This window comes from Grus americana, chromosome 2 (assembly GCF_028858705.1).
Source record: "Grus americana isolate bGruAme1 chromosome 2, bGruAme1.mat, whole genome shotgun sequence".
NCBI classification, from domain to species: Eukaryota; Metazoa; Chordata; class Aves; order Gruiformes; family Gruidae; genus Grus; species Grus americana.
In genome coordinates, this window is record NC_072853.1 from 123,077,270 (window position 1) to 123,089,046 (window position 11,777).

Here is an 11,777-nt window from a genome sequence, read left to right on the forward strand (position 1 = left end):
TTGGGCACAAGGACGACAAAGAAAAAGCAGTTTAACTGGTGCCGTCTCCAAATGCTGTCTCCAGCAGGTGGCATTGGCTCGACGGGCTGTCTTTTCCCCGCGCTTGCCAAGAGCATCTGAAAAGTTTCGTCTCTGCACCGGCAAATTTCAAGCTGCTAGAGCATCAGTAATTCCCTAATTCCCTTGCAGCCTAATCCGCCCAGCTGCACTTTATATCCCACCGCCACCACCTTTTTCCTTCTGTTGCCATCTCTTTCCAATTAAAATCCAGATCTGCAGGAGTCGCCGCAGCGCGTTGCTCCAGGCCAGGAGCGCTGGGAAGCGGGATGGAGCAGGACGGCTGCTCGGAGGATGACACGCCGCAGCAGCCGGGGCTCTGCCCGCCCAAGCGTGGACACAGGCGCTCAGCAGCCGCAGGAGAAAACAACCCTTCCTCTCTGCACGGTGTTCAAATTGCTGGGCAGAGGTGCAGAAACAGCTCTTGCTATTTAAAAATCCATCCTGGGGACAACTGCAGGGACTAGTCCAAATATCCTGAAGTTTAGGAGTTCTTGGGAGAGCTGATGTTCCTACCAGAATAGCAGGCCTCCAAATATATCCAAATACTACCCAAAATAGCTCTGGAGGACGAGATCTCTTAAACTTGACGTTCCCATCACACCTATTCATACATGCTGTGCCTCTTCTTCCTGCAGCACAGAGCACCGCGGGCATCGGGGCGGGGGGGGGGTTAGTCCCTCCAAGCTGGTGGGGGCAGCTCTCTGCGATGGAAGTTTAAACCAAACATTTGTTGCAGTCTATCCTCACCTACAAAACATCTTAAAGTAAAATGGAAGAAGAAGTGGAGCTATGTGTTTTCATTTCTCTCTCTTCCCCACGCTGATGATGATAGGGAGGAAATGCCAACGGCATTTTTTGAGACCATTGAGAGATAAGAAGCACTTGTACAGTTGCACCGAGCGCCGGCGGGTCCAAATGCGAATCAGCAGCATTTTATCAAATCAAGGAGGTGACTGCAAGTGTCCCTGTTCTTGCTCCCAGAAGCTGGGATCAGCTCCCCACTTCCACCACCCACTTTGCAAATGAGGTGTAAGGATGAGCCCCCCCCAAACCAGGCACCGTTACTGAAGCAATGGAGGTAAAACTCTTGCTGTGAGACTTTGACAGGGTGGATCACATCTGGGTGCGGACAAGCCTTTCTCTCTGGGGTCACCCAGGCGTTTGTTTTTGATCAGCTGCTGTGGCTTTATGCCAGCCCACATCTCAGCTCTCTGCAAGTGGCATCTTCATGGCTCTTTCTGGATTGAAGACCTCGAATGGTGTGAAGGTTAAGTTTCTGAGAACTTGTTCCCTAGAGCTATTTTGGATACCTAGGATTATCTCCTTTCCTAAACTTCAGGACTTTTTTAATAGACCCCACAGTTTTCCCCAGGGTGGATGTTAAAATGTGGCTTTTAAAGCCGTGTGCTGCCAACCAGCAGATAACACAATGCCATGCTTTGGGGCTTTGAAATCCACTGGTTTGTAAACAAGGCAAGTCAAAGACAGGAGTGGCTTTCCTCATCAGGAGAATTTTTCCCTCCCCAAACGGCCTCCACATGGTCCTTGGGGATCTCCCTGGGGTTTTTTATTTCACTCCCGACTGAAGGATCAGCCTCACTTCTTCTCTTCTTCTAAGCTGAACCAGATTTTATTCCCCTGGGCCATACCCAGCATCACCAGTCCAAGAGATGGTGTGGGTGCAAAGAGGTTTCTCAGGTCTAGCACGCTGGGGACCCCCCCCGCTGCCAACCCGCGGGCAGGATGCTGCTCGTGCCCCCATGCGTGGAGCGGCCAGGCAGTGCGTGTGCTTCCAGCGTCTGTCTGCTGCTTGGGTTTGGATGCCATGCAAGTTTTTCCCCTCCCCAGTCCCTGGCCAAGTTCCATTTAGGTAATCAGATTCACCTTTTTACCTCCTGTTGGGATGGGAGGCTATAATTTGCGATGCCTGTGCATGGCCAGGCAGAAGAGGGGCTGGTGGCATCCCTGCCACGAGCATGCAGCGGGAGAGGCGAGGAGGAGGAAGGACAGAGACGCCAGATCTTTTCTTTAAATCCCCAGGTCTTTTCTTTAAATCCTTGAGTTTTCTTGACCAATACCAGGAACCAATATTCCAGTCCGCAGGGGCGTTACCTCAGCAGGTTGGCTGCCTGACCTTTCTCCAGCTGGCTGGAGGTGGCGATGCCTTCGGAAAGCGCCCAAAAGTGGCAAAGATTTTTCTCACTAGATACTCAGCCCTGGGAAAGTGGAGAGTTCCTGGGACTCTTCAGGCCCATTCCCCTCAGTCTAGCCAGATGAATACGGCTGGGTTTTTTGGACACATCCGAGCAGGAGCGGAGTTTTATTGCAGGATGAGGCTAGCAGATACAGTGGCGCAGGCTTCGCTGCAAGTGTTGCCATATTTTTGCAGGCGGTCGATTTTAATTGCCCATTCTGGCTGCATCAGAAAAGGCTTGGAGCAAGAAAAGCGTGTTACATTGCAGGGCTGTTTATATACATAACAATCTGGGGTTTATTGCTTTGACCTTTCCTGAAACAAGTTCTTGGCTCCTCTGAGTTAAATCTGAAAAAAAAAAAGGGGGGCAGATCTATTAAGCTGAGCAGCAGATCTGGGGTTCTAGGAAGTGCATCTATGTGCCAACAGGATACCAGGAGGCTGAGATTTGCCATAATTAGGACAAATCTTCTTCAATAGTTTTTGTTCAGTTCACCAGCGTCTACCAGTTCTGCTCCATGCCCACAGTAAATAGTCTGGGAGCAGGCAATTTTATTCAGTTTAAGGCAATTCAGCCTAGTTTTCCTTGATTTGGGGTGAGAGGGAGAGGTGGCACAAAACACATGCACAGAATGGCCAGGTTAGGTCAGATGCTTCTCGCTTTATATTTTGAGTGTGAAACCTGGCATCACATGCACAGACACATAGTAAAGCATACAGAAAGAGTTCACCCTGGCCATTCGAGGTGAAGTTGAAAGCTAAGGGTGCAGAGATCAGAGGTCTCTCTTCCCTCTCTGCTTCCACTGAAGACCAGAGCAATTTGCTGAGGAGCTTCTCAGAAGTTGGTTTTCACACCTGGCCGGTGACCTCTGCCTGCTGCTGCCAGATCCCTGCCCAGCTCACAACAGGTTTGCACACCATGAGTGCTCGTCCCTTCTTCACACCTTCCCCCAGCTCTGCCCCCATTCCTGTGTCCTTGCCAGCCTCAGCTGTAGGGTAAGGGGGGCAGGAGGTTGGCGTTGGGCCTGCCAAATGGATGGGGTCCAGCTGGAGGGTTAAGACCTGGTAGCTTGCACTGCTTCTTCCTTGCCTCAAATAAGACATGAAGGTCTTCAGAAAAGTCAGGACCTTTAGCAACCCTTACTGGTCTCAGACAAGTTAAGCGTGTAGACACATGCCCACAGCACACGGGGAGAGGAGCCGCGGAAGCCCACTCTCCTCTGCTGGCAGCGGGTGCTGCAGCTCGCAGCAAAGTGCAAGCAGCCCTCTTCATCTCCACCTCACTGCGGAGGCCTGAGAAAGGACCTTCCCTGCAGACATAAGTTTGCAAATTCTTTTTTTCCCCCTACATGGAGGAACTATATGGTGGGGTCACCCCACAGCAGGGACTCCTGGTGTGCCTTCAGCCCCTCCTAGCTAGCCCCAGCATTAAGAAAAGCAGTTTCTGTGGTGGGGCAGAGCAAAAGCACACCCACCAAATGAAATCCAGCTAGTTCTTTATTTGCAGAGCCAACAGCAGAAGAGAAGCCAGTGCTTGCTGTCCCCGTCCAGGTGCTGGGCACTGCAAGCCCTGGGCTGGAGAGCGTTCAGGACCGATTTCAACACCAGCCTCCTGCCTGCATTTCCTGTCGAGTGGCTGGTTTCAGAGCAGAGCCGGTGGCTGAAGTGAGGATGAAGTGGAAGAGCTGGTGCCGGTCAACTAGGGAGGCTTCACCTATGGAAAAGTGCTGACAAGTGGTCTCAGTGCTCCTGGCTCGGGGATGAGGCTGGGGGAGCTGGCCAGGTGTAGGCACCTCACCTCTCCCATGCTGGAAACAGCCAGAAAACCATTGCTCATATAGCACAACGAGCTCCAGCACTGAGCTGAGGGGGCACTTTGGGGCAGGTCGGGGCAGGATGCCTTGGTGGCACAAGACCGACTTACCTGCCCGGCCACTTTGCTGCCATCCTGAACCTTAGGAGTAGGCTTTATAAAATCCCTTGGCTGCCATTCCACAGATCTGTTGTTATTCATGGCCAAATTTAATCAAACATGGATGTTCCTGAGCAAACAGTGTTTAAGACTTCAGAGCTTTAGGTTCAGGGTGGCTGAGAGAGACTACCTGTGGAGAAACGCAGCCTCCCTCCTCAGCCTCCACTCAGCCAGAAATTTAGGCTGAGGCAGGCAATGACTGTGGAGGGGTCAGATCAGCTGGTGTGGTCTTGCCTGGCATTTTACAAGGAGAAGCAGCAACTCACGGGGGAGATAAGGTCCACCCTGCCCACTGAGCTGACCCCCCTGGGTGATGCTGCAGCCAGCCCTGTTTCACATGGGTGGTTTGGGGCATGCCGTGCCACCGGCCCCACATCACCAAAGTCCCCCGTAGGCTCCGTGGAGATGCCGGCACCACCTGGAAGCCATGTCTTTGCACTCAAATAAGCCTTTTGATAGCAGCGATGAGGCGATATTTGTCCTGCTTTCTGCCTCCACAAAGGCGGGATTAGGACATCAGAAAGTCCTGCTGCTTAATCTTCCTTTGAAGGGACTTGGAGAGAGGAAGAAAAGAAAGGGGAAGAACATAGCAGGCAGCCTGAGTGAGCAGATGCATAAGAAGTATTAGGGTAACACGTCTGAGCTTATCATTTGTGATCTTGAGGTGTCCTCAGAGACTCAATCTTCCCTGGCGAAAGCCGGTATTTTTAGCACAAGACGAGAAACCTGAGTCGAAGGCCTCCGCTGTGGTCCCTGCAGTGATGAGACTCCCCCCTCCATGCCAGGCAAACCCCAGGCTCCCACCCCATCCCCGCACGAGGACTCTTTTTACGCTGCAGCGCATGGCAAGCAAGCATTTTGTCTGTGCCGGGGATGTTTGGAGGCAGCTGGGAAGAGCTCGCTGGTATTTGGGGACTGCTGCATGGGTGGAAGAGGCCAGCACTCGGCGCCCATGCGGGGCCATCATATCCACTGCAGTCTCCTCCCTGCCTTTATTTCTTCTCTTCTTCTAGAAATGGGAAACGAGCAGTACGTGTGGGAGCTGTCTCCGCTTCGGCTTGGCAGGGAGTTTTCAAGACTGATCACAGTTCAAGAGCACAAGAAAATGTGCAAAGCCCCCAAAACACGTGCGCTTCTGTGCCAGCAGCTTGGCTTCGCTCTCCGGGGCTCCGCTCCAGCCTGGCCCCGGGGGCTGTGCGGACGGAGAGGCTGCTCGGTCCTTCCCTGCCTCTCCCACCCAGTGATGCTTTTGCACATGCCCTTCCAAAAAAAAAAAAAACCAACCAAAAAATCTCATCTTCCTGAGGCATTTTGATTGCTCTTGGTAGAAGACTTCTTTTTTTTATGCCTGCAGCATTATCACTTCCCTGCCCCTGTGTGCTGGAGCTGCCTCTTGCATGCTCCACAAAGCAGCCAGGCACTGACTATTTTAATTGCTTTCTCCCACCCCTTTGCCGGCCCTTGGAGCACAGCAGCACATTGGCAAGGGGACGTGGGGCGGTGGAAGGGCTGGAAAACAGGGAACATTTGGGTGCTGAGAGGCAGAGGAAGGGGGGAAAAAACAGGTACCTACTGGGCTGGTGGATTCGAGCCCTGGCGTGGTGGGAGCAGAGATGTCAATACAGGCACCTGCAGGGATGCGTGCAATAAATAAATTTCTCTGTCTTTGCAGAGCTGTGGCCTTGAAATTTGCCTCTTTTATTCCATAGGGACCACTGACTGCAAAAAACAGATGCCATCTGTCCACTATGCCTCATAAATCAGATTTTAATCGTCTTGGGGAGAGGGCTGTCCCCTGCCGTGTGCTGCAATCCAGGTTTACAGGAGTTACTCTGCAAAATTTACATTTCTGGGATGGGTTAGTGATTAGGGCTCCAGCTTCATACTGAGGAGGTTGAAATTAAATTTCTCCCCCTCTCATAGATTTCTTGGCTGACAGTGGAAGGTGGCTTAGGCCATGCCTACGTTAACCAGGTAAGTGCAGATCTGGTTTTCACCTCCCGGCTGATCTCCCTCCCCACCATGCTCGCACCGCAACATGTCTGCATCCAGTGCAGGCAGAGGGGCTCCCGTGATGAAGGACACCTTTGAGTCGGGACAAACAGAGGCACCTCCAAGATCCGGTTTTGCTCCATGAAAACCAAAGCGACAGATTGCAGAGATGCTGCTGTCTCCTCCAGGGCTGCCAGCGGGCTGATTCACACCAGCTATGGGCCTGCTCAGCAAATAACGCATTTGTTTCAAGGGCTGCTGGATGCTGCGGTAGGTTACAGTGGACAGCAGAGGAGAGAGCCAGGGAGAGAAATGGCACAAGTTCAGACTTTGTCTCATCTTGTACAGCCCTTACACAATTCTACAAGGCAAACGGTGTATTCCTATAATAATAAAATGGGCTGCCAAGGATGCTGAGAAGTACGGTGAACTGTCATTATCCTTTTTTTTTAATCATTATATATTGAAAAATCATTGCAAATATTACAGGGAGGCTGCAAAGCTACCTCTTTGTGAGTAAGAATCAATAATTTGTTTTCTTCTTCCCTTTATGAAAACAATACCATTAAATCATATTGGTTTATTAAGAAAGGCAGTATCCCCTGAGCACAAATGACAAGGCTGCTCACAGCCTGCCTGTGGGCAGATACAGCTCTCTTATCCATGGCTTCTATGGACTTATTTTTTGAAAAATAGCTTAGCAAGGCCTCTAAAACCATGTTTATTTATTAGTTGGCATGGCCAAGTTTTGACTCCCACGGAGGTACCCGGAGGGGCAGAGCAGATACAGCCCAGCGTTACCTGCTGGAAGCTTTGAGACAAAACTCCGCTCCTTCTCCTCTGTCCTTGCCACAGGGATTTGTCAGGCAGGATGGCTCCCTGCAGCCCGCTTGCAGCTCGCTCACCTCTGCCGCCTTACACGAAAGAAATGCATCCTTCTGGACTGTGTATCGTGAAATCAACAAGAGGGTGGTTAGCTTGGTCATATCCTGGCAAGAGTCAAGTCCTGTCAACTCACCAAAACCCAAAACTGCAGCAAGGAAGAAAATGATGCATGAAACAGGAAGAAAAAAGACTGAGAAAGATCTAATGGTTACAATGATCCAATCCATTAATTTTTTAAATCTGGCGACATGAGAGTTTAAGCTTTTGAAAGGCCACAGGAGAACAGAGGTACCTCGCGTTAGCCTCTTCTGACACGCTGCAGAAGCAAACCTGCACCCTCGGTTCACACAGCGTCATTCATTTTACATGAAATCTTTTTCCCTCTCCTTTGCAGTGCAGCAGCAATTGCAGCTGGGCCAAGCATTAATCAACTGGCTGGGGCGGTGGGCCCAAAGGCAATATGGCTTGTAAGGAAGCCATTAATTGGGGAACGTCTTAAAGAAATGCACACACACACCCCCCCGCCCCGGACCATACGCCTCCCAGAGAGTTGTTCTGCAGGACATCTCCATGGCGGTGCCTGTGATGGAGCTCTCTGAAGGTTCGGGCAGGGCTCACGAGGCTCGTACGAGGTGTCTGGTGAGCAACTTCTGGAACTAAAGGCATCAAAGCAAGTTTGTAAAAATATCCTAGTGAGGGGTAGTGCAGTACACAGCTAATGGGGAGAGCCCAGCTGCTGCTGGTTCATGGACTGCCCTGACTGTGCAAGCCCTCCACAGCACTGGGATGCATTTTAATCAGCACTCAAGTATCAGACAGGTAAAGAAAATATTCCCCTTCTTTTTCCATAAAGATTCCATCATTTATTCCACCAACACCTTTGCAAGGCATCTTCACCAATAGATGCGTCATGAATAAAGATTTTCAAAATAGTAAACCTAAATATTAAAAAAAAACCCATCTCTGTTGTATGGCTAGTGGTTGTGGAGCTGCTATAAGGAAAAACCCCTTTATGTCAGCCCTGGACACTCGCCGTGATAGCTGTCAAAAATTATTACTGTTGGCTCCTGGCAGTTTTGCACTGGGTTCACCCTAAAAACACCCTTAGCTAGAGCCAGCAGTGACTTCAGGAAGAAGGCGAGAGCTGCAGGCAGGCAGGCAGGCAGGAGTTAGCAGTTCAGGCCTCCCACCATCACCCCGGGTCCTGTTTCTGCAGCCGCAGCCCCACTGTGACGTGGCCGATGGCTACCACGGGGATGGAGCCCAGCTGTTTGTCAGCCCGGAGGCAGGGCCCCATTTCTAACCCTGTGTGGAGAACGCAGCTCAGGCCTCTTTCTGTGAGGGGCTTCGGTGCTCCTGGTTTGGGTCAAGGGGGAAGCGGGAGGCGCAGTGCCCACGGCCGGCTGGGAAAGGAGAGAGGGAGGAGGCAGGACTGGGGCAGGGCGGGAGGCAGGACACCCCCTTTTTCAGAGGAGCAAAGGAGATCGTGGATTAAAACAATTGTTGAATCGTTTTCTAATGAGTCTGCCACAGCTTTGCCAGGCGGATCAAAGAAATCAAAATCCTGAGGCAAAATAAACATTTCCATTCAAGCCCTATTAGTCTTCCTTACCCTCGCTCTTCCCCAAAACCCTTATCCCTGACCCAGGTGCTCAGTCCAGCCTCAGTTACAAGGATGCCGGGACCAAGGCATCACACCTATTTCCAGGTGAGACTACGTGGCATCTGGAGGACGTTGGGGTTTCCCAGGAGCGCTGGTGTTAGGACCGGCCTAACACGCTGCCGCTCAGTGCTGGTGCAGCTCGTGGGGCGCAGGGGGATGCTGTGTTCACCCACGATGCCAATGGCTGCTGCCGCGAGGAGCCGTGCGGTGTGAGGTCCCGGAGCTCAGTCTCCCTTCAGAGGTGCAGGGGTCCCACCATGCCACAGGTTATCTGGCAGGGCAGCCTCAGGCTTCTCGGCGTGGGGACAGCTGTCCCTGCCTGGCCTCCTGGCTGTCACTGAGGTCTCCCGGCCTCCAGGCTCCGACCAGCGTCCCCGTGGGCTGGCAGAAGACCCCGGAGCTGGAGATGATGTGTTGGAGAGACACAACCAGCACCAGGCAGCCTCTGCTTGGCCTCTCCTTCTCGCCTAGCGTGGGCGAAGGGGTCGCCAGGTCCTGAGTACAGGAGGGGGCAAAGCTTGTGGCCTGGGGTCAGAAGCCAGAAGGATTTGACAGGGTTTGCTGAGAAGTCAAACAGAGGGCGGTTTTCTTTCGGAGCTCTGATCTCCAGCTGTAGTGGAAAGCACAGAGCAATCCCACAGCAAAGGAACCGGCTGGGACAGCCCTACAGGAGACCAGAGAGCCATCACCAAGGCTGGCTTTGTCCTACACCCCTCCATGGGATCCTTCACTCGTGGCCCTTCTCACAAGCACCATCATTTCTCCCTTCTTTCTCCCTCTGCAAAGGAAGAGAATTTAAAGATTAAACCTTGCTGAGAAATAAAAGAAATCATAGATCCCTTGAGACACAAAGTACGGCTACAACCAACGGCACGAGTGGGGAAAGAGCTTTGCTACGTGTTGGGGGAGGTTTGGCAGGTAGGAAAATAATTCTCAGCTGAACACGCTCCCTCTGGTTTGGATTAATAGTTTGGCTCCAGCTTCACCCCTCCCATAAGAAATAAATTTTAAAACATAACTAGCCTGAGAGAAGAAGTATCTGCTGGATGTCTTTTTAATGCTGAATTTTTCCCCTCTGTAAAGCATTCCTCTTTTGAAAGTGTTCTGGCTCTTCACAGCTCATTTTCCTTAGATTTTATAGAGATGCCTGTACTGAGCACATGCAGATAACTAAGTTTGCACATTGCTTTTAACGTGGCGACATACACAAGATACACGCAATAAAAAGAACAAGGCGAGCTGTTCCCAGCAAACAATTTATTTCTGCTTGTGAATTATCCATGAGGAGACCTAGATACGGATTTTTTTTCTTTACATAATCAGCTATTAGTCAAAATTATTTGACGCTCCACGTGACCACATTTCTCCTCGCTGCTGGTTGCCGTGCAGCTCGCGTCCGCAGCCCCCCTGCCCTCACCCCTGCCAGGATGTTTCTCCTGCCCATTGCCTTTGCACAGGGAGGCAGAGGTTTGCACGGGTTTTGTCCGAACACGCTCCCGTGGCTTTGAGATCCTCTCCCGCTCTGGAGAGGACCCTGCGCTGGGATTAATATGCCACTGTGTTGGAGCACTGGGGGGGGAGTTATTAAACAAGAACTCAATATATCCTTTGTACTTCTCTTAAACTAATAAACATTAGATGTCCTCTTCAAAGTTAAAGGAAGAGCTCATAAAACACTCACAAGCTCTGCCTTTCAACCCCAATAAAATCCCAGCAAGACGATGCCACGGTGATCCTTAAATCCAAGCATTGAACTCGATGTGGAAATGCCAGTGCCCAAAGGTGAGAAGAATACGGCTGTTTTCTCAGTTCCCGTGGGAAGAGCGGGGGTTTGGAGGCCTTGCTCTTTCCCTTTTGCCATCGGGTGGACCAAAATGCTTCACCTAAAACCTGCTAGTTAAAAATCAGGTCTTTGAAGTCACCGAGCAGTTCTCAGCTCCAGATGTTGCATGGGTTTGGACAACCTTTACCTACGTGTCAGCAATGTAGGGGCAAAACACAGTGTCTGCTCCACAATTTTTTTTACAGCCCCCCTTGCTATTTATTGCGCGGTCTCTCAAGATGGGAGGAAAGAAAGTAAAGATGGAGAACAGGGGAGGACACGTGCGGCTCCTCTGAGATAACCCTCTTGTGTGGCAGAAGTCCCCTCTCCGGACAGAGAGCCTGAAACTCATGCTTCAAGGAGGAAATGACTCTGATAAATGCTGGGAGTGAGGCGAGCACACCCATGGGACACGCTGCTTATTGCTCGTGCTGCTCCACAGCTGCTCGATTTGACCAGCGACCCGTGGGAGAGGACAGGGAAGCTGCCACCAAATGCAGAGAGGCTTCTGGTACCAAGAGCAAACTTTAATCCCACCTTCAGTGCGGGAGGTGCTGCACCAGTCCCAGTGTGGCCTGGCTAAGCCTGGCCTTGCACCTTCACGGGCTCCCAGGGCACAGCTGGGGCTGCACAAAGGGGTTAGCCCAGGACTCACAGCCCCAGGTGAGCTCAAAGTGGGCTCAGAGGGGTGGCAGAAGGAGGGTACATGTTGTTCTCGGCCAGGGTGCACGTGCCATTTTGCACCGTGGAAAGGAGAGCGTGCATGTTGTCTGACCACGCATCCCTGTGAATTTACGGTTACTTGATTCTCCTTTGGCTCAGGCTGACAGCCAGCTTGCTCAGCTTGGTACAAAGGAGAAGGAAGCAGAGGAGCAGATCATGGAGAAGCCACTTGGCAGGAGCCGAGCCCCAAAGCATCACGTTTTCCAGCACCAGGGGTGGTGCGTGCTCGGACTGCTCGGACATCTGAAACATGAAGCCTGGGGACTGGCTTACTGGAGACCTCCAAGAGGATCTCTCCTGGATCCTCTTCCCCAGGGTGGCTCTCCTTCTGGCCTCTGTCTCCTGGCAGCCCCCTTGGTCCTTCCCCCTGCTTGCTGCTGCTCCGCTGGCACCAGGGAGGCAGCTGATGAGAGCTGGCAGGAGCCTGGACACGAGTCTGAAAGCCAGAGAAAAATGGGAAAGCTGT